Source organism: Leptinotarsa decemlineata, unplaced genomic scaffold (assembly GCF_025532065.1).
Source record: "Leptinotarsa decemlineata unplaced genomic scaffold, Ldec_3_MD MMD2_tig00000882_RagTag_RagTag, whole genome shotgun sequence".
NCBI lineage: Eukaryota > Metazoa > Arthropoda > Insecta > Coleoptera > Chrysomelidae > Leptinotarsa > Leptinotarsa decemlineata.
The window spans coordinates 17,358,402-17,379,757 of NW_027412556.1; the positions used below are offsets into that span (position 1 = coordinate 17,358,402).

At 33.6% G+C, this 21,356-nt stretch overlaps 1 protein-coding gene and 1 long non-coding RNA gene across 2 annotated transcripts in view; one reads left to right on the forward strand and one right to left on the reverse strand.

The window, feature by feature from the left end:
• Window positions 1–231: 231 nt before the first annotated feature.
• The window catches only part of milt (trafficking kinesin-binding protein milt), a 113,981-nt gene continuing 92,856 nt past the window's right edge, over window positions 232–21,356 (forward strand). Inside the window, 1 exon segment of the mRNA XM_074175161.1 lies at window positions 232–284. The gene's annotated coding sequence lies outside the window, so the exon portion shown is untranslated.
• On the reverse strand, window positions 10,628–13,302 carry LOC111506272 (uncharacterized). The gene is made up of 5 exons (XR_012465405.1): window positions 12,126–13,302; window positions 11,546–11,728; window positions 11,302–11,411; window positions 11,018–11,221; window positions 10,628–10,959 (listed from the first exon to the last, which is right to left on the reverse strand). It is a non-coding gene; the product is annotated as an uncharacterized lncRNA (long non-coding RNA).

Below are 21,356 nucleotides of genomic sequence, written 5' to 3' on the forward strand. Positions count from 1 at the left end.
ATGAGGAATCAATAAACTGTGCAAATGTTTTATACAATGTTAAAACAATAATAATCATGAAACGATAACAAATTCTGCCAATTTCATTAAGTTTTCATTTTCACGCCCTTGTAATCCTGCACTGAACGTAGTTACGAGAATATCCGCCATGAATTAACAGATTTTTTCGTTCCAGGCTTGGTGATAACCGTTCGTTTTCAAACTGGCAGCCCAGGAAGGCGAGAGTGGCGCAAAGCGCGCACTCCAACCTAAATCTGGTACAAAAAATCAAGAAACTCTTACCGGTAAGTAGTAGAATGTCTATCACACTCTTCACTCAAAAATTACTTTTTTTATTCGTTCTCTATTCTGGTATCTTTCCTAGTCGTAGAAGCTTGCTTTTAGGAGTAGCTGTAGAAGAGTACCTACGTTGTCGATATGCAGGATAAGATAAAAAGTGACCATATCTGAAAAATCAAGTATAAAATATCTGAGAAGTGCATGAAATCATTTCATTAGCCTACGTGCAAAATGTGAAGTGTTTCGTAACAGTAATAATGTATGAGATAAAACGGACGTTTAATAATTATCTTAATGAGATGATTTATTTTACAGTAAGAGCAGCTTGTCGCTGATCCCATACAGTGCGTACGTATAAAGTTCTCTCTTAAATTTTGAACTGATTGATTTCAATATCGGACATTGAAAGACACCATTTTTAGTACTTTGTGATGAAAAATAAAACAATAGTTTTCCATCACTTGTCGTCGAAGCGGCGTCGTTAGATTTTTATCTAAAGGAACGGGAGGCTCTTATGATTCCTCGTTTGATAGGTCCTTCAATTCTCCATTTAATACCTGTTTATTTTTGGAAAATGGACCAGCCGTTTCTAAGTTTTATATTTTTCAAGAATCTGATAATCAAGGATGAATAACTCTTAAGATTATGGATTGTTATGTCGGTCAATTGAAGTCTACATTGAAATGTGCGTATTATGCTCGTGCTTATTATGCTTCGATCAATTAGTTCTGGGATTTATCTTTCCCCATACCCATGTGACTATATAGTCACATGAAATTAACACAACTCTAGATAAAGAAGCTAATCAGAAATACAAAGAAAGACGTAAATGCAGAAAATATATATCAATCCATTACTTTCCTCGAAATTTGGTCAGGCAGTAACACCAGAGAACATAAAAAATATTCACAAAATCGTTTTGAATGATCGAAAAGTGAAGTTGCGTAAGTTAGATAACATTGTGAAGATATCAATAGAACGTGTTGGCTTTATATTGCATGAGCATTTGACTACGAGAAAACTCTGTTCAAAGTGAGTACCGAGCGAGCTCACCATTGACCAAAAACAAGAACGTCTTGATGATTCTGAACAGTGGATACTGTTTTATATTTTTGCGAAGACACATCTTCTTGCAAATCAATTATCTCTATTTGAAGTGATGCCTTTGGCAGCCACATATCTCCATTCTGCTGTTACATCAACTTCAAATGACGATTTAAGAAACGGAGATAGCTTGCCCAGCTCTGCTCTGCATCTTGTAGCAAATTCGTTCCTAAGATCGGCCAGAAATTTCACAAACACTGCAATGTCTTCTTCAGAGTTCTTTTTATATTCAAGAATTGTCGGAATAAGAGTAAATTCTTGTCTTGCAATATCTTTATCAATATCTTTTTCAATATCTTTTTCAAAGATATCCAGCTTGCGACGAAAAGCAGACACGTTTTGTATCAGATCACATATTGATTTTCCATTTCCATTATGATTCTGTGTTGAACGCATTTGAATATTTCAAAATATCTTTTTAAAAAGTCACGATCAGCATATTAAGCTAGTTTGTCCTTTAGGGTTCCCTCCGTACCTATTTTTCTCAAGAAGGAGGTTACTTCTTCTTTTATCAGCCAGAAACTTTCAATAACTTGACCTTTACTTAGCCAACGAACATTTTGTCGTGTTGCAGTCGAGTCAGAATACGCTGTCAGAAAGAAACTCCTTGAAATATCGGTGCTGAAGAGCAGAATAAGATTTCATAAATTTAATCAACTTAACAAAGCTCTCCATCACTTCTTTTAGTGTAGCACTAAGTTTTCCGCAAAGGGCTGCCTGGTGAATTATGCACTAATACGATGTTAGACCTGAGTTTTTATCCCTGATTCTCTTTACTTCACTTTTTTCTTTGCCAATCATTGCTGGGGCCCCGTCAGTTGAAAGCGACACCATTTTATCTTAACAAATATTAGATTTAGTAATACATTCATCAATGACCTTGAATAAATCTTCTCGAGTGTAACCTTTCAACGAAAATATTGCTAGCAACTCTTCCCTAAAAATCTGACACTCAATATCAAGAAATCTTACGATAATAGACATTTGTTCATCATCAGCAATGTCATATGATTCATCAAGTGCTATGGCGTAACAAGGTGCCTTTTGCAGAAGTTCAAGAAGAGTGTTTTTAATATCAGCAGCAAAAATTTTCGTTTTTCGTATATTACTTCTCGCTGATAATGAAATACTTTGAAATGCTGCGACAACATCTTTTTTTCTTCAAAAAGTGCTGTGACTACTTCTAATATACATTTTTTCACCATCTCAGAATCTGAAAATGGTTTCCACTGATTATTAAGCATCCAGCACATACGTAGCACTGCTTCTGTGGATTTTTCTTGCTAGCTTATGCAAGGAACTAGTAATTTTGTTTTTTGTTTGTAAGAACTGAGATTGAAGATTTCCTTTACGAGCCTTACTGCCAAGAGGAAAGTTTTTGTGAAATTGCTGATGAGTTGTTTCGTAGTGTCGGTTCAAATTATCACTCTTAACAATAGCAACAGTTTTATTGCATATAAGTCACACTGGAACCGTTTGAGGCCTATTAGGCAGAGTAAGTTTATTCAGAATCCTTATTAGCATAGGTACGAAAATATTATGAAAAAGTGAAAAATCACAAAACAAATGAATGGTTGCTCCACGGTTTGCGCTACGACTGACAGTCAGCTTCCTCCGCCCACACGCCCGCACTTCTGATTTTGATACTCGCTCACGCTTGTTTCGACAAAACAAAATAGTGGCAAGCGCGCACAAACACGCATACACACGGGGTAGATAGGAAACTAATAAAACCATATCAGTTGTAGGTAGGTAGGTAGGTCTATTCGACCTTCCACCGCAACCCAAAGGGTTTATTGTGGCTCACACCTATTTACACTCGGCCAAATAAACCCAGCTTCTTAACGAAGCCGATTAATTTGTATGGTGAGTGGTCTTTCAGGTCAGATGGTGAGAGTACGACTCTGCTGAACTCTAAGAACCTGATTCGGTCCCCAGCGGGGCAGGCACAAAGTATATGCTCTGCTGTTTCATCATTTTCAAGACAGAGGCGACACACACTGTCTTCCAACAGTCCAAGTCTCTGCATGTGATGATTCAAATGACAGTAACCTGTAAGAAGGCCTGTTAGACATCGTAGTTCATCCCTACTGTAGTCCAACAACTGTTTGGAATCGAGCTTCGAAGAGTGAATAAATGCCTTGGAGTGAGCCAGTCCTGGAAGGTTCTGCCAGAAGTGCATAACTCTTCTTGCCATCCAGGTGTTGAGTGTTTGTTTGGCAAAACCCAAAGCGATGCCAGTGACAGGTTCTGGTCCAATGAAGCAGCTTGCAGCACCCTCCTTTGCAAGAGTCAGCAGCTTCATTGCCTTCCAGGCCAGTATGGCCCGGAATCCAAACCAGAGACAATCTGTTAAGTCTATCGAGGAGAGTCTTTTTTGGCAGTTTGCTACCAATTTAGACGTTGCTCGGTAGGAGCCAAGAGCTTCCAACTCGGTAGGAGCCAAGAGCTTCCAACGCCGCTTGACTGTCCGAGAATATTTTTATTGACTTGTGAGTGAGGTTGTAGGTACTTGTAAAACAAGTTAACTAGGCAACTTGAAATAAAATAAGTACATACTTAGTTGAATTCTATGTAGCCTTAAAATATTAATTCAATTAATAAAGGTATAATATACATTATCTACGTATCAATTTTTATATTTGGTATGTAACACATTACAATATTTGGCGGTCCGATGTTCGACTTTTCGCAGTCCGCAAATGGACCACGGTCCGCCTGTTGCCGACCGTTGAGGTAAAAGATAAACCGTTCTACAAAAGTGGTATTGAAATGTTACAGCGGCGCTGGAATGATTGTGTATCCCCTAGTCATTATAATTTTTATGCACTGTAAAATAACAGGGAAACCTCTTACAGAGGACATTACACAGAGCATACTGTAGACATCCGTACACTGGTAAGTGGCACGAATATAACGATTCACGTGTGTCACCAATTCCATCAAAATATCTAGCAAGTAGAGAGGCGTATGTCCTCTTCTATGAACAGGAGGGAACAAAATCGGACTTCAATTTGTAATAATTTGTAAATAGAGAGGCGTATGTCGTCTTCTGTGAACAGGAGGGAACAAAATCGGACTTACATTTGTAATAATTTGATAACTTCAAAACAATTTGAAATCGGATTATTCTTTCCTTTCGAAGTATGTATTATATGAAGAAGAAAATTATTAAAATTTTGTATTATCTGTTTAAAAAAAAAACTGTTTAAAATCTGTTTTTCCGTTAACCAGCTGTCGCACCCCTACGAACGACAACCCTCAGAAGTAGAAACTTGTGCGAGCTAAGGATTAACGAGGTCTTACCTTTTAACGTGTGATTCCTAACACGGGTTGGACGGTAGCAAGTGAAGATCGATCGTTCAGACTAGGGCTTGAACCACCGACCAACACGGCAGTCAATTCGAGTGAGTGAACAAAGCACCCACGCCGAACCGCTTGGCTACCGACTGACCAAATTATAATCATGCAATTTAGAATTTTTGATTAACCATATATTACTTTTCAATTTTTTTGCATCCACAATTGTACAATTGCAAAAGGTTGTGTTCAGTAGATCATCTGGTGCTGGTGGTGATAAAGTTGTTATTGGCTGTAGTATATCATTTTAAACTTCCAACCTCACTGTTCTGTATCAATTTCTCCTCCTAGCCAGGTTTGTGTTTGATAATATACTCGATGTTGAACTGTTGAAGAAGTATCTATCTATATGTCTAATCTATCTATACTAATATAAATGTGAAAGTTTGTGATGATGTATGTATGTATGTTGTATGTATGTTGTATGTATGTTGTATGTATGCTGTATGTACGCTGTATGTACGCTGTATGTATATGTATGATGTATGTATGCTGTATGTATGATGTATGTATGATGTATGTATGTATGTATGTATATATGTATGTTGTATGTATGTATGTATGTGGCTCTTTTACGACTGAACGATTGAACGGATTTATATGAAACTTTACATCAGAATAACATTAAGGCTACAATTCTACAATTTACAAAGATTTTGTGTAATTTTGGTCATAATGTAACGATAAGTATTGCGTGAGTATTCTTGCTCTGTGAGAACTATCTTGGCGTGCTCTGCCTGGACCATTGGAGTTACATGCAGACAATGTACCGTAAGATTGTTTGTCTTGAATAGTTCCAAATAAAAGTCCGCTATAGAATATCTACCTCTTATGTAGTGCCACTATATGCAAAATACTGAGTCACAAATATAATTAAATTGGATACTTTTTTCACAATGCACATTTTACAATATCTGTCAAATTCTTCTCACCAAATATTTGTCAGCTGAGCCATACACAGGTAGGCAGTAGTAGGTATAAAGGGACATATCTCAGAACAATAAAATAACATCTGCCAGTGGAGGTCGTTTGTATAATATATGTATGGTATATTTTACTAAGTTCCAAAACCTCTATAATATGAGTATATTTTTCACAAAACTCCCAAGTATAAGATAGAAGTTTTTAAGACACTCAAAAATATGAATAAAATGCAATAGAGTTTACGCCTTGGTGTTCGTATGTGAGTGCATTCTAGTGCTGTTCTCAGCGATCTACTCCGAAAACGGTTAATTTTGCAGAAAAATACATGCGGCATTTTTTTGATAATTTCACGATGAACCATTTTTATAAAGACCTCTATTGACCTCCGAGCAATAATTCGCGAGAAACTGATTTTCGTAACCTTTTGACCTTTATAACTTTTTTAGCCGGAACGATATTAATGACGATTTTTTACATCTTGATAACAACGCCGTGACTAAGGTTTATATAAAAATTCAGGTGACTAGCAATTTTTCCGCAGATTGGGGTTCAAAATGCCTAAAATAACTGGACTAATATCTCTGAGAACACCTTACTGGAAAGAGTCGGTAATCAGCACCTCTGTTTGGTTCGTGAATGCTTCAAGTACTCGTAATAACGTTAATAATTACGGAACCGTTGAAATGTTGAGTTTCCAAAGTGATAAAATTGGAGTTTTTGTAGCGGTATTTAGATCTTCGAATTCTATGGGTTTGACATATCGGTTGTTGATTCTAAATCCAAACTAAATTTAGCTAATCGTATTATTTTGAGTCATCCTCATTTCAACTATTTCTGTTTTTTACATTATGTTGGTAATAAAATCTATCGAAAATTTGAGAAATATTTTGTTCCTTAACCTTTATGAATGAATGGAATTTTTGGCTTCAGTTAACATCTCGTTTCTCACTTCTCTTACAATACTAACTCAGGTAGATTCTGGAAACAGATTAATAGATGAGTAATCCATACTAAACTGAAATAGGTCTTTGTTTACTTGATGATGTTGTCAAAGGAAAATTTCTAATAACGAAAAGAGTCCATGAGATATTGAATTGAGGAATTAATTTTTAACATACGAATATAACCTCAAAAACTAAATTCCTGTGAACTTTTATAAATCGTCACGTATTATTATAAAAAGTGTTGTGATGTGTCAACCAGTATTGTGATGCCCAAAGTTGCTATCGTATAGCGAAACACGTGTCGCGATTTTGTAAATTTTCAAGTGAAAATCTCACATTAAAGTGTGTGTTTTGAATACGTATGAAACTGAATGTAAGTTTATTTTCTATTTTACAAATTTTTTCACAAAAATATAAATTGATTATATGAAATGTTTCGAAAAAAAAACGATGCTAAGCTGTTTTTTTTTTCAAATAAATGAGTCAAAATTAAACGGGGTTTATTATTATTATTATTTTCTAGTTTGTAGTTTTTCTCTTTCCATAATGACTGACTGTTCTACTGTTTCTTCTTTTAGTTTTTTCATCTAAACTATGTAGTGTAGATATAGAAAGTTTAAATGGAAGTTATCATTATTTTTGATGTTACATCATAAGTCTGGAAGATGACATATTATCTTTGTTGTCTGAAAAATGTTTATTTTACAGATTTTGAAAAATATATAAAGTAATGCTCTACTCTAAATTGTCAAATTGATGTGTGGGTATAGGCCAGATCTCTTGTATAGATTAGAAAATCCTTCAAAAGCTGGTCTCCTACATTTTTTGTAACAGATTACTTTCTCATTGGTTATTTTTTAAAACATTTTCGTTTCGGGTTTGACCCCATTATCAAGTATAAATACTTGATGAGGGAGTCAAACCCGAAACCGGTCGTATAAATAAAATCTTCCAGTGGTATTTAAACGAAAGTATTTTTATTCATTTCATTTTAGTGATAAATGACATTTCCAAAAACAATCTTTTAGAAGAATTTTTTTCAATTGCTAAGATTTTGGTTGAATTATAGTCCATATGACCTTCTTTAAAAACGTGATTGCTGAGATCACATCTCCCAGGATGTAATTTACTATCACTTTTATTTGAAGTGATTTTATTCTTAAGTAGTATTAACGTATGACCAATATATTCATTACTACAATTCAAACATAGTATGGAACAAACGAATTGAGATCGAAAATTTGTAGGTGTTTTATCCTTAAGTTTCGAAAATGATTTATTTATGGTTGAGATGGTTCTGAAAGCTTTTTTTATATTTAAATTTTTGAAGGTTCTGCATAACTTAGGTGTCATATCACTGATGTATGGTAAAGAAGTGAATACTATAGGAATTAAAGGTGGATTAGTCCCAATTGTGATATTATTTGACGCTCAATTCGTTTAATTTTCGGCTGACGTAATTTTTGGTACATTTCGTTGATTTCCTCATGGGAGTACTCTGCTGTGATGGTTTGGCCCGGTTGCAGAAAGTTATAGTGTATTACACCAGCCGCTGACCGCTATACAGTAGTAACCACGGTCTTTTTTGGTGGAAATGGGTCACACTCGCTTACGGAAACGTTAACCATCTAAAAAATATGAATTATATAAATTAAATTTTTTCAATAAATTATTCAATCTGTAGTCAACATTTGTGAATATGACAAGTTACTGACCAATGAGACTCTTCAGTGGATTTTGGGGTGAACTTTTAGTTTGCCCTTTATTACAATTCAGCAGATTTATATTTGTGGGAGGTTAAATACCAAAAAACCAGCAAGAATCATTTCTTGTCGCTATTATTGAATGTATATTTTATTGCGTAATATTGGCATTATTTATTTATTTATTTATTTGATCCATACAAACTTGTTAAGTTTTATTACATGGATTCCTATTATTAACAATATATACAATGTAAATTCAACTTGAAAAAGGAATATATTTTTATTACGTACCTACTATAAGAACTGTTGGGGTACAGATTTAGGTAGATTTAATTTTCACGAAGATATATTCAGTATATCATTCAGTATTGTGTTACGGAATTTGGAATATGGTAAAGACCAATCAATATCCGTTATTTCATTGAATTCATTAGCTAATATCAACATGGTTGCGAGAGGTGATCTAGTGCCTAGATATTGACACAGAAATATTGAACATAATTGTATGTCGAGTACAGCGTGAAGGGACATGAAACGGAATCAAGTGTAGGATTTCGGGGGAATCAATTCGATTATTAATTATTTTATATATGAATATCAGGGCTGACAAATTGCGTCTTCGTTCTAATGATAATATTTTGAATTCGCTCCTTAGCCGTGATGTTCGTATTAAATTGTAATCGGGCCATTTATGATATTTTTTAAAATAGAGATATCGAAGAAATTTGTTTTGAACCTTTTCAATTTCTTTTCAATTATGATCAGTTAACTGGTTTAGGGATCCAATAATTGTTTTTTCAAGAAGGATTAGTTGGGTAACAGGATCAATTTTTACTAAAAAACAATCGTTTGCTTGCCAACGTTTCGAATTTAATTCAATTCATCGTCAGGGCGCTGTTACAATGAATTGACATTATGATTGATAGTTTATTGCCGTTACTGTATAAACATATTGCATTTAAAAAAAACGCTTTCCAGGCAATGAAGATATTCAAATCATTCCACTTTATCTTGGAGATGACTGATTTGAAAAACGAATTGAAATTTCAAGTCTCTTTTATTAATAATTAATTATTATTACCTTAACGGGCCCCTTTATCTTATCGATGCTCTTTGTAAATTTTGCAACTAGGCAATACTTGCGTCGGTGATAAATAATATTATCCATGATGATAATGATGGAATTTTCACAATAAATTTTAATTGAAACACGTTTCGCTACATGGTAGCTTCATCAGTTACTAATTGAATATTATTTCTTTTTCTTTCGCACATTTCGACTGGAAATATTCATTCAATCGGAAAGCAGTTTTAAAGTAGAGTTTACATGTGAACGCGAATGTGAATGAGACATGCGGAAGCGAGGCAAATTCAAATCATTTCACTTTATCTTGGAGATGACTGATTTGAAAAACGAATTGAAATTTCAAGTCTCTTTTATTAATAATTAATTATTATTACCTTAACGGGCCCCTTTATCTTATCGATGCTCTTTGTAAATTTTGCAACTACACTGTAAAAAATATTTTACACCATCTAACACCCGCTGACACCGACTGGTGTCCATATAGGTCCTCATTTTTTTAGTGACAAATAACACCGACATATTTGACACTACTGAAAGGATTACAGGGCACACCAAATATGGTGTTATTCACAACACATATTTTATTTTAAATTAATATTCCTTTTATTGATTTTGAGTTCACTCAGTGTGTTTTCAAATTTTTATGGTGAATATTATAAAAAATTTCGGTGTAAAATTCAATAATTTTTGGTGTGTATAAACTACAAAAAAGTTTCCTTCAACATTTTTGTAGTGCGATAAAACACAATTCTGGTGAAATGTTACAAAATAATGGTGTGAATCTACACTGCATCTGGTGTGAATTTACATCAACTGGTGATGTTTTTTTCATTTCATGGTAATATTTTTAATATTCAAGTGTTTTTTTTAATTAAGCTTCAAAAATGTTATTCCTGGCAGTGGTTTATAGCACTTTCTCGGTGTAAAGAAGCACTATTTTGGAGTGAATCAGGTTTCTCTCTCTAAATATTTTAAGGTGTAAATTTACACTAGGTTGTATTATATCATACTCTTCTGGTGCGAAATTTATCTTTTTTATTTCGAATTCATACCAGCACCAGTGTTTCTGTAAAAACATTTCGTGTAATTCTCAACTTAATTTGATGTATTTGTAAAGTACAATAAAATGATAAATATTAAAAAACACCGGTTTTGGGTATGAATTCGAAAGATACTCAAGAAATTAAATTCGCCTAAAAAAAAGAAAGAAAAACAAACATAAATCATGTATAAATTCCATTTAATATCAAAACGTGTATCTGTGGAAAACAAATAAAAATAACTTTTACATAATTACTTTAGAAATAATAGCTCTTTAGAAAACCTAACTGAACATGATTTTTGTTGACAATTGGTCTGATACCAAAACATAAATAATTCAAACAGAATATTATTAAATAAAATCAGATTTTGAAGTTCATTAGTAGGATTCATTTCCTCTGATGTTATCGAAACATTCTGGTCATGAAGGTGTTTGGCAGGAGGATTGTTTTTCTCTATTTTAGTTATTCTATTTTGAGTTCTCAGCCGATTTGCAGGATACCCTCCATTTGTGCTAGGGTTGAAAAAAATTTCCTAAAATATTACAAAAAAGTCATCAATTATGAACTCACGTAATCCCTTGTAGAACTTTCAAAATTTGTGTACATTGGGAAAATTTTTGCGCTCTTGGGTACTGCACTTCCATATTTTTCATAAAGCACATTTGCAACTATGTTTACTAACTATATTCTGCTTCTGTCAGTTAACATTTCATTCTTCTGGTACTGGTCTATTATGTACTGCCCGCCGCCACGAATAATTTGTGTTTGTAGATCCTACAAAATAATAATTATAACAATGATGTGAACACTGAATTATGGTAAGGAAAGCCTAATTCTACATAGTAAGTACTCACATCTACATCTGAAATATTTTTTTCCATTCTGGAGGTAATTGATAACGTAGATGTAGAGCTATTAGTTCTATCAAATATGTCAGTATCACATATTGCCTTAATAGTGGAATCTACAAAACCGAATCCGTATTTGTAATTAATTTTTTTATTTAAAAAGTCACAGTAAATTTTTGAAAACCTTGAATTCAAATGAAATAAATTATATTTTGCGAGAAAATATATTGGAAAAAAAGGTATTATTGACCTGACAATATGTCCAAAGGAGCCAAGATCTCGGAAATCGGATCAGAATCTAAAAATATTCTCAAATAAGGTTCTTCTTCAGATTTGCAGAAAAATTCCAAAAAATTGTCTTCAATTTCAGTGAAGTCTTTATCTTTTTCAAAAGTTTTTATTTCACTTTGAATAGGTACCCATCTTTTTTTTACTGAAACAAAGACAAAAACTTGCTGAAAACTTTCATAATATAAAAAAACAGATATTTGGTGTACTCCAGTAAGAGGTGTATTTTGTGAATCGGAATTTTGCTGTCCTACACCAGGAGGTGTTAAACCACGCCTAGGAGTGTTGGTTGACACTGAATCGGATTTTATGCAGGTAAAAACTGGTTGTTAATCATCAAATCCACACATTTTTTATTTCAGGTAAAATATTAAAGGAAAAACGTGAAATTAGACACATGTTCTTTGAAATCACCTATAAAATCTAGAAGTTGACTGACTACAGCTTTGAAATCAAATATTATACCTATGGAAGTTTAACCAACCATAATTCGCTAGGAGAGTAAACTTAATCATGTAAAATAAAATTTAAGAAACACTTACTTGCAGATTTGATTACTTCTGGATTACTACTGATTGTGATGTAGGATAACTTTTATAGGAATTGCTAGCGTTTTCTATATACACCAGTGAAATTCCTTCCAGAACTTTTAAGTTTCAAGATGTCTGATATCCAACTTCACTATACACAATAACGCCAACCAAGCACAGACAATAATTGGTTCCCAATAGCGAAATTTTTACAAACAGACGTCCTACTTACTGAGTGTAGAATTTGGAGTAACTCTTCCAAATCCACGGCTGTCTGATTTGATACGATCCTAACAGTGGCACTATTACAGCGTTGCCAGTAAAATAGGAAAATAATAAGACTTCAGTCAAATAAAAGTTCAAATAAATTTTTTGTTATATAAAGTAAGTGTTTACTTTGTATTCCAGCCTCAGAAAAATTAATTGAATGATTATTTCTTCTGTCAAATAGTAATTCCACAGAAATCCTGGAGGTTTCGAATCTAGGAAACATTTTTTTCTCAAAGGAAACATGTAAACTGTTCACTAGATACCACTTTGTAATTTTATAACCTGAACCAAATATTTTTCCTAGTGTCCATGATGATGATGATGTCCATGATGAAACCTGTGATGTGTTGAAACAGCTCTGTCTGATATTGGATCATGGATGGAATGTTTCGTTGCTTATTAATTTCATAACCTTATGGTTGACTGGAAGAGCAAAACCTTGTTCTATGAACAAGATTTTTGAAATATACCATTGTATTTTGAATGGTATATATATTAAGGTTGTGCCGGTGGGATCCTTTCCACGAAGCTCCGACCCATTCGGAGGGCTCGCTGACGCTGGCTAAAGACCACTCCCCACAGCTTGGTGTAGGTGATCACCGGGTCCGAAAATCATGTGCCCTGAGTAGACGTAATGAGTCATGAATGACAGCCTTCTGCATTTGTCCAGCCAAGATTTCTGCCGCATTGCGGCAAGCCGGTATGATCTTAAGATTTTAGAGTAGAGAGGGCATCATTCCACCAAGGACTCCAATAATCAGAACAACAATTTTAACAGAGTGGTCTGGGTAGAGTCTGTGAAGTTCGAAGAGTAAATCTTGATATTTCATCCGTTTTTCCTTCTCTTTTCGGACGATATTTGCCTCACCCGCATCTGAAAACTCCATGACAAATATTTTCTCACTTTGATGGTCGAGGAGAATTATACCAGACTTGTTTGCTTGTATCAGCCTGAGGAGGGGAAAATGAATAGTTTCAGTAAATTCGGCACTTCTCATTTTCCAAAACGAATTCAATATCCCCTGGAGCACTCGACCTGAGAAAAGCAAAGGTCAGGTGCTTTAATTAGCCAAGGTCTTCAATGTTGTTAAAGAAGACACCATGTATTGGTCTGTGGCCTCAACTCTATAGAGCTATTTGAATAATATTGGCCAAATAAGGTATGGCCGCACTGTCAGTCAATGAATAATAGGTAAACCAAATGAGTGAATTGAAGTACTACCCTGTGCCACTTGTAAGTACCTGATGGATAAAATGTTTCAACCACGAAAGAATTTCAACATTATAAATAATAATGTGCAGAGAAAATAAGGACAATTATGGCATACAAAGAGTATGCTAGATAGAGGTTATAATTTTTAAAATCTTTGCACCATATTTGAAAATATATTAATTACTACTCAAGCATTCTTGTTAACTGTCCACTTATTAATTTGATCATTTTTTTTTCAAATTAAATGTAACAAATATATAAAGTCCTTATAAAAATAACACCTAAAAATGTTTATTTCTGCAAAAATATGGTGTTTCTTACAAATAAACATTTTAGTAATCAAGAATATGTCATATTCGTGTATGATATTTACTCCTAATTGTCATAATGTAATAAATTTAGTGTAACTTATTAATTTTGGTGTATTTTTTGATACCAGATTTAAGGTAACACTAAGATATGTGAAAGTTTGTGAATATTTCTTTCACAAACTGTACAAAACACCGCTATTGGATTAATCACTACATAATGGAACACAAGTTACACCATATTATTATCATCTTGAAAAATATGGCAGATCTATAATATTTTGGTGTTATATTCAATCGGAGTGAATTGTGAAAACTCGTTTATTAAAATTACACTCAAATATTTTTTACTGTGTAGGCAATACTTGCGTCGGTGATAAATAATATTATCCATGATGATAATGATGGAATTTTCACAATAAATTTTAATTGAAACACGTTTCGCTACATGGTAGCTTCATCAGTTACTAATTGAATATTATTTCTTTTTCTTTCGCACATTTCAACTGGAAATATTCATTCAATCGGAAGGCAGTTTTAAAGGTGAGTTTACATGTGAACGCGAATGTGAATGAGACATGTGGAAGCGAGGCAAGGTTAAACGTATGGTACGAGTACATTTGTAAATAGCGAATGGGCACTGTTCCCACTAGTTGTTCCTTGGTTAGCGAATAAATTTGCAATGGTTTTTCAGATGTTAGTACATCAATTTCATGAAAAAGAAAAAGTATGGAGTGTTCTAATGATGAATCGACTGTCGCGAGAGCAGCTTCTATTGTAATTAGTAGTTTGACTAAAAAGCAAAAAAGAAGACGTTTGTGGATGACCACATTGTATAAGAATTGTCTCCTCACGCGTAGACCGTCGCCCATTGAAAACCTAATTGATAATGAAAAAGAAGGACACTTCCACAATTTTGTATGAATGAATTTACGCGACTTTGTAATTGTCTTGGAAAGTATTCGAGAGACATTTCAAGAAGCGATACAATTTACAAATGTACAATAAAGGGTTTGATTTTTGTAAATGTTAATCATTATTAATCATTTTTTTCATTAATATTGCGGTGCAGTTTTTTTTGCCTTTTTTTAGGTGGAGTGTAGCAAATTAGCAGTTTCTTCAGCCGTATCAGTATTTGATATTGTTGTAAATCATGCCCTAAAGAAAATAACGCCGCCCGTCACTGGTAGCCATGAACCAATTGTGACGTAGTTAAGAGCGTGCGAATTTACGATGTTCGCTGACGCTCTCGATGTAGCGAGAATAATGCTACCGACTTCGATGGAATTCCGGCGAATTTTTTACCGCATTCGAATACGATATATAAACGCTAGCCACAAGCATATCGACACAATCAAGTAGAAGTTACAGTGCGCTATACGAAGCGATTAAGTAAGGCGATAGACATTTGAATAATATTCTTAGTTTTAGTTGAAGTGTTTGTTGTATTTAAAGTGAAATGAAGTTGAATTTGATTATTGTTCAGTGTAGCCAATTATTGGTCAATCCACGTGAAAAACGAAATTATATTTTAAAATTTGAAATACCGTATATATATACACACACCACAGGCGTTGAAACGTAACTGACCACTCCGACAGTGTAGTGATATACCTGAAACAATGAATTCCGCCAGCCGATTGCAATTAAATCTGATTGGCCAGAGTAAGAAGGCTTGTTTATTTTATACAATAGATGAAAATGTGCGAGGTGATCATGCATTGATATTTCATCGTTTGGGTTACTTTGTTGGATGGATATAGTTCAGTATGTGAATTGAAATGGCTACTTCAGTTTTCTCTCTAGTGAAATGAATGAGCAAATGTGCTTTCTTTGTTATGACAGGGTGCAAATGACGTAAATTCAAGAATGATATAAAAATGAAGCTGTGAAATCACCAAAACCATCTTCAGGAATATAACTGCATGTTGATAAAAATTACAAACTTCGTTCATTTCATTTTAAGAAAGAAATACCGGCCCTCAACAAAATAATGGAAACCTTGAAAGAAGACCAAAGTATGTTTCCAGTGATAGGCAGAAAAAATTGTGAAAAACTTTAAAGGAATTAAGGAATGAAAGGGTTATTTTAAGTGATCTGGTGAGTCTCCAGTGGTAGGCGGAAAAATTGTGGAAAACTGTAAAAGAATTAACTTTTAGCTGGGGGAAAACAAATCACTCTCAATCGAAAATAATGAAATTATTTCCTGAATGAGAAATTACCACCTAAAGCTGATAAAAGGGTGGGAAAGTATTGAGTTTTATTAAGACGCGCACACGTCATGTTTGAATGTATGACCTGTATGGAATGATAAGCACTCTAGTTGATGACGGACAAATAGTTTTTTCCGTTAACCAGCTATCGCACCCCTACGAACAACAACCCTCAGAAGTCGAAACTTGTGCGAGCTAAAGACTAACGAGGTCTTAGCTTTTAACGTATGATTCCTAATGTCGTTCATATGATGCTTTTTAATTAGAACTGTTGATTTTGTTATCAATCATACTATGCATTTCAATAGTATCATTTATATTCGGTTCATTATATTCTGTGTCAATATCAAATGGTGTAACTGTATCAGCGATATTTTCCGATTCGTTTTTCTTGCTCTGCAGATTTTTATGCCTGACGTTTTATTGCTCTGATTGAACCCATACAAACTACACTTTTCAGAGTTTGAGTCTCCGGTTACATTGCGTAGGTGGTGAACGTGGCTTTGTTCCTGTTAGGTTTGCTGTTGAATGCAGGTAATCAGACTTTATTTATGTTGATTCCCTCTTCCTTTCGCCTGAAACTGTTTTGATTCCGGTTATTTTGATAGTGCATCATGGAGTTATCGATTTATGAAAATATTTAAAAAAAAAAATATAATATCAATAAAGTGTATTTCATCATTTCGGACTTCCATTGTCTAATATAATATAAATTGATTTGAAATAGCTGAAAAATATGTACAAAAACAAATATAAATATGTTGAAATATATGTTGTTCAACAACGCATTTAGTCAAGCTAGCGTAAAGATACGTAACATATGGAAACCTCTAATCAAACGAAAAACGACCAACTCCCGCCAAACGGTTATATCTCTCTTAAAACCAATGAAGCGGAGAGAGAGAAGAGGGGATAGGTGAAAGCACTCGAATGGCCTATAAATAGTCGGATTTCGGAGGAAAAAGTCCAGTTATCACCCGAAGACGATTGTGTATACTAACAATCGAAATGTCGTGACATAATTTGGTTTGAAATCTTTTAATTTTTATTTTTCATTTTTTGTTTATAATAATTTTTAATTTTCAGCTTTTATTAATATTTCAATTTTTATTTTATTGGTTGTTGTTTGGTTTTATGTTATTTCTTTGTAATTTCAGTTTTTTTGTTCAAATAAAATTGTGATTTTCGGTTAATCTTTTTAATATTTTTCAGGAATTTCAAATCAATTTATATTATATTAGACAATGGAAGTCCGAACTGATGAAATACACCACGAAATATTGTCAACCACCTTCAAACAAAAAAAAAGTGGTTAAATGCATTGTTAAAATTTTACGGCCCACTCATTTGCCAATGTTAGTTTTGGTTTATGGTACCACTTGGTGCAAGTACCATTATAGTGGATTCAATTACCAGTGATTTGAAAATGGGGCAAATGAATTATCCAATCAAAATCTTTTTCAACGGACGTTGCTTCAATTTTGATAGAATGGCAACGTTGGACGACAGTCCCCCACCTCCAAACTCCGAAACTAAGGTTGATAAAGTGTGGTTAACTCCAAGTTACTTAATTTACAATATTATTACTAGTGTTGAAACGAGTTGGAACTCTTGAGTATGGCCGATAAAAATAATGGTTTTCCCTTCAATAATTATATTATCTCACAGTAGTCAAATATTATATTCACGTCACGATCGTCTTGTAAGACATGGTATAAACATTCCGAGCGAAAACCCTCGACAGAAATTTTCAAAATAAACATTGATGATTAGAGTATGATTCGATGTGATTCAAGTAGGTGACATACTGGAGGCGTAGTGATTTATGTGAAGATGTATTTATAGTCTAAGTATAAAGAAAAGTGTAGTAGTGCATCGTGTGTTATAATTGAGGTAAAATTTCATGGCAAAATATATCTCGTTGCCCGTTATATAGGCTACGTACTGCTGATTTTGATTTAACCGCTTGTCAAAAAATATTTTCCATCAATATTAATTCAATTTTGTACCGCTGGAGAAAACATATTATTTCATAGATTTCATTACTTGCCAAAAATAACTCATGAAAGTATATCCATCCATTTCCATGAAAAAATAAACTGTGAGTAATCGCTATGTTGTGTAATAATAAAAATTGTTTTAGTATAAACCTACTAGTAGGCATAGTTTATTGTAAGATGTTTTACTAATAACAGGTTTTACAAAAACCCCGACCCATGTTCCGCTCAATTTAATTAGTGTAAACCTATCAACTTACGAATATCTTCAATTTATCTGAAATTGAATTTTATATAAAAAAAGAGGGAAGTTCGAAAATAAGAATATAATAGTATAAGAACGTAAACTACTGAAACAGCTTTGAGGTTTTTTCAAAGCTAATCATTGAACCATGTAACAGAGAACAAGGTTAAAGTAATATTTTCATGAAATATCGGCAACCTTAGAAAGTCATTTACTACGCCAATTAGCTTGGCCAGTTTCTCTTTATAATAAATCCCGTTGCTATTGACTACACAAACTTGTATTCATCATCTCTTAGTACCCTGCATTGCACCTTTGCTGATTGTTTTGGATATACAGATGATCTGTGAAAACTACACATTCTTATGGCAAATTGAACGTTAGGCCGACAAGTATTCAAATTATCCGACAGAGTATATATATATATACAGGGTGTCCCTGGACTTCCTCTTTTCCTCTCGGGAATGTATAGATGGTGTATAGATGGGGTCAAAATATCACCAGTACTTCATATAACTTTTTTTCCTAAAAGTCTTCGTAACCAAGTTACGGGCCCTCGAAGTTACAAAATGAAAAATGTTTTTCTTTGATAACTTTTCAAGTGAATATTCAAAATCATCCAAATTTTGGTAATTGACTAAACAAATGAATTCCGTCGATGAGCTTTCATGCAGGAGTCAGTTGTTTTGCTACAAAGTCAGGAACGGACTACCCTCGATGGTCCACACCCCAAAACTTTGAAATGACAGATATTTTTCAACAAAATAAGGTTACTTGGACAATTTTATGAATAAAAGTACTCGTGTGGAAAGTCGATCGGAGCAACGAGTCTTGATAAAAATGTAATTCTACTCGACGACATCAAACCCGCTCGTCCACCATTATTTGAAATGAATAATTATCAAAGCAGAAATAATAATGATAACGTTAATTCAACAACATTTATAACAGGAATAATACAAAGTATGCTAAAATGAAGTCGTAAACAAAAAGTACAGTACCTATATGGAAGTTTAAGTCACAATTGTGATAGCAGATATTTTTTCAAAAGAAATATCAAGTTCTGTAGATTCGTGGTGTTTTTAAACTAACAAGCTACTCTACTATGAAATATCGAATTCATTCCATATTTTGTATGTACATAATACGTGTGGAATAATCACGTTTCGTGTTGATCAGTTATCTGAATCTCATGAAACTCAACATTCGAATGTTTCAAATTCTTCTTCACAGCTAAACTGTTGAGGAGTTTCACTGATAATTATAATTTTATGGGAGAAATTCTTTAACACGAATATAAATTTAGCTGAAAAAACGCACATCGGAAAAAATATTTACTATACTAATAAAAAGCAAACGAATGAACTACAAAAACGGCTGCACACGATCAGGTGAATATGAAGAATTCATTTCTATCTTTTGATATATCAGTGCACACCAATAGTCCTACTAGGATATCTCCATATTCTCAAAGCACTATCGATTATATCTGTAGTAACTTGAACAACAACAATATATGCTGCAACGTAAAATCAGCGAACATTTCTGATCATGAGGTTGTCCATTGTGTAATAGATTTAGACAGTGTTATCGATATAAAAAAATATAAATATGGAAGGCTTTTCAGTAAACGAAACTACGACAAATTCTATGAAAATTGTTTACCTAACGATTGGAATGCTTGTTTAGAAACTATCGACCCATTCTTGTCTTTTTACAACCTTCTGACTTATTCCTTTAATTATTCATTTCCAATGCAAAAAATCAAAATAAAACGAAAAAACAAAAAACCGTGGTTAACACAAGGGATAAAAACATCCTAAAAAAATCTTAGATCGTTATATAATATAAGAAAGTATACAGATAACATATTCTTTCATGAATACTACAACAGGTATAATAGAGTATATAAAAATGTCATTAAATTAGCGAATAGGAGCTATTATAATAGCTCCTCTTCGCTAATTATCATAACAGAATGTCTAATAGCAAGAACGCTATCAAAGAGGCATGGCAGATTGTAAATGATTTGAGTGGAAGAAACAATCCAAGAACTGAGACCGTTACCCTTGATCCAAATTTACTCAATGAATTTTACTGCACTATAGCAAAAAAACTATCCATAAGCATTCCAGATTCCCCTGATCCCTTGATCTATATGAATAGTATCAAAATATCCGAAAACTTGATATTATATAACACCAATTTACAAGAACTTATGGCTACTATTAGTAGTATAAAAACAAAAAGTAATGTGGGTATGACAGTATCTCAGTTAGTATCATTGAAAACATGCCTATTTTCGTTTTAGAATTACTAGTCCAACTTATTAACAACTCGTTTGTGACGGGAACATATCCGGACTTCCTAAAAACCACTATAGTAATTCCAATCTATAAAGGTGGTGATATTAATAACCCTTGCAATTATAGGCTAATATCGCTTATACCAATTCTTGGTAAAATCATTGAGAAACTAGTAAAGGTAAGAATAATGGAGTTCGTGGAAAGAAATAAAATTCTAAATAGGCAGCAATTTGACTTGGAGATGCCATGTTTGTCTTCCTTAATGAACTGTACACTACACTAAACCGTGGAGACGCATGTGCGGCGGTGTTTTGCGACCTGTCAAAAGCATTTGACTGTGTAAACCATAAAATTCTACTGCGTAAACTAAACCAGTATGGTTTCAGAAAACAGAGTTATGATTGGATAGAATCGTACCTTAAACAGAGAACTCTGATTGTGAGAACACATAGGCTCTCAGATGGAGGTTCCGTCGAGTGTGGGGTTCCTCAGGGCTCAGTGCTGGGACCAATTTTGTTCTTACTGTATTTTAACGACTTAGTAAATATTACAACCGACGGTTCTTTCACAATCTTTGCTGATGACACTACCATTCTATGGTACGATAAAGATGCTGATAACTTGCACTCAAAAATAGTTTTAGGCATTACAAAGATCAAAGAGTGGTGCGATGCTAATTTACTCTCCTTCAA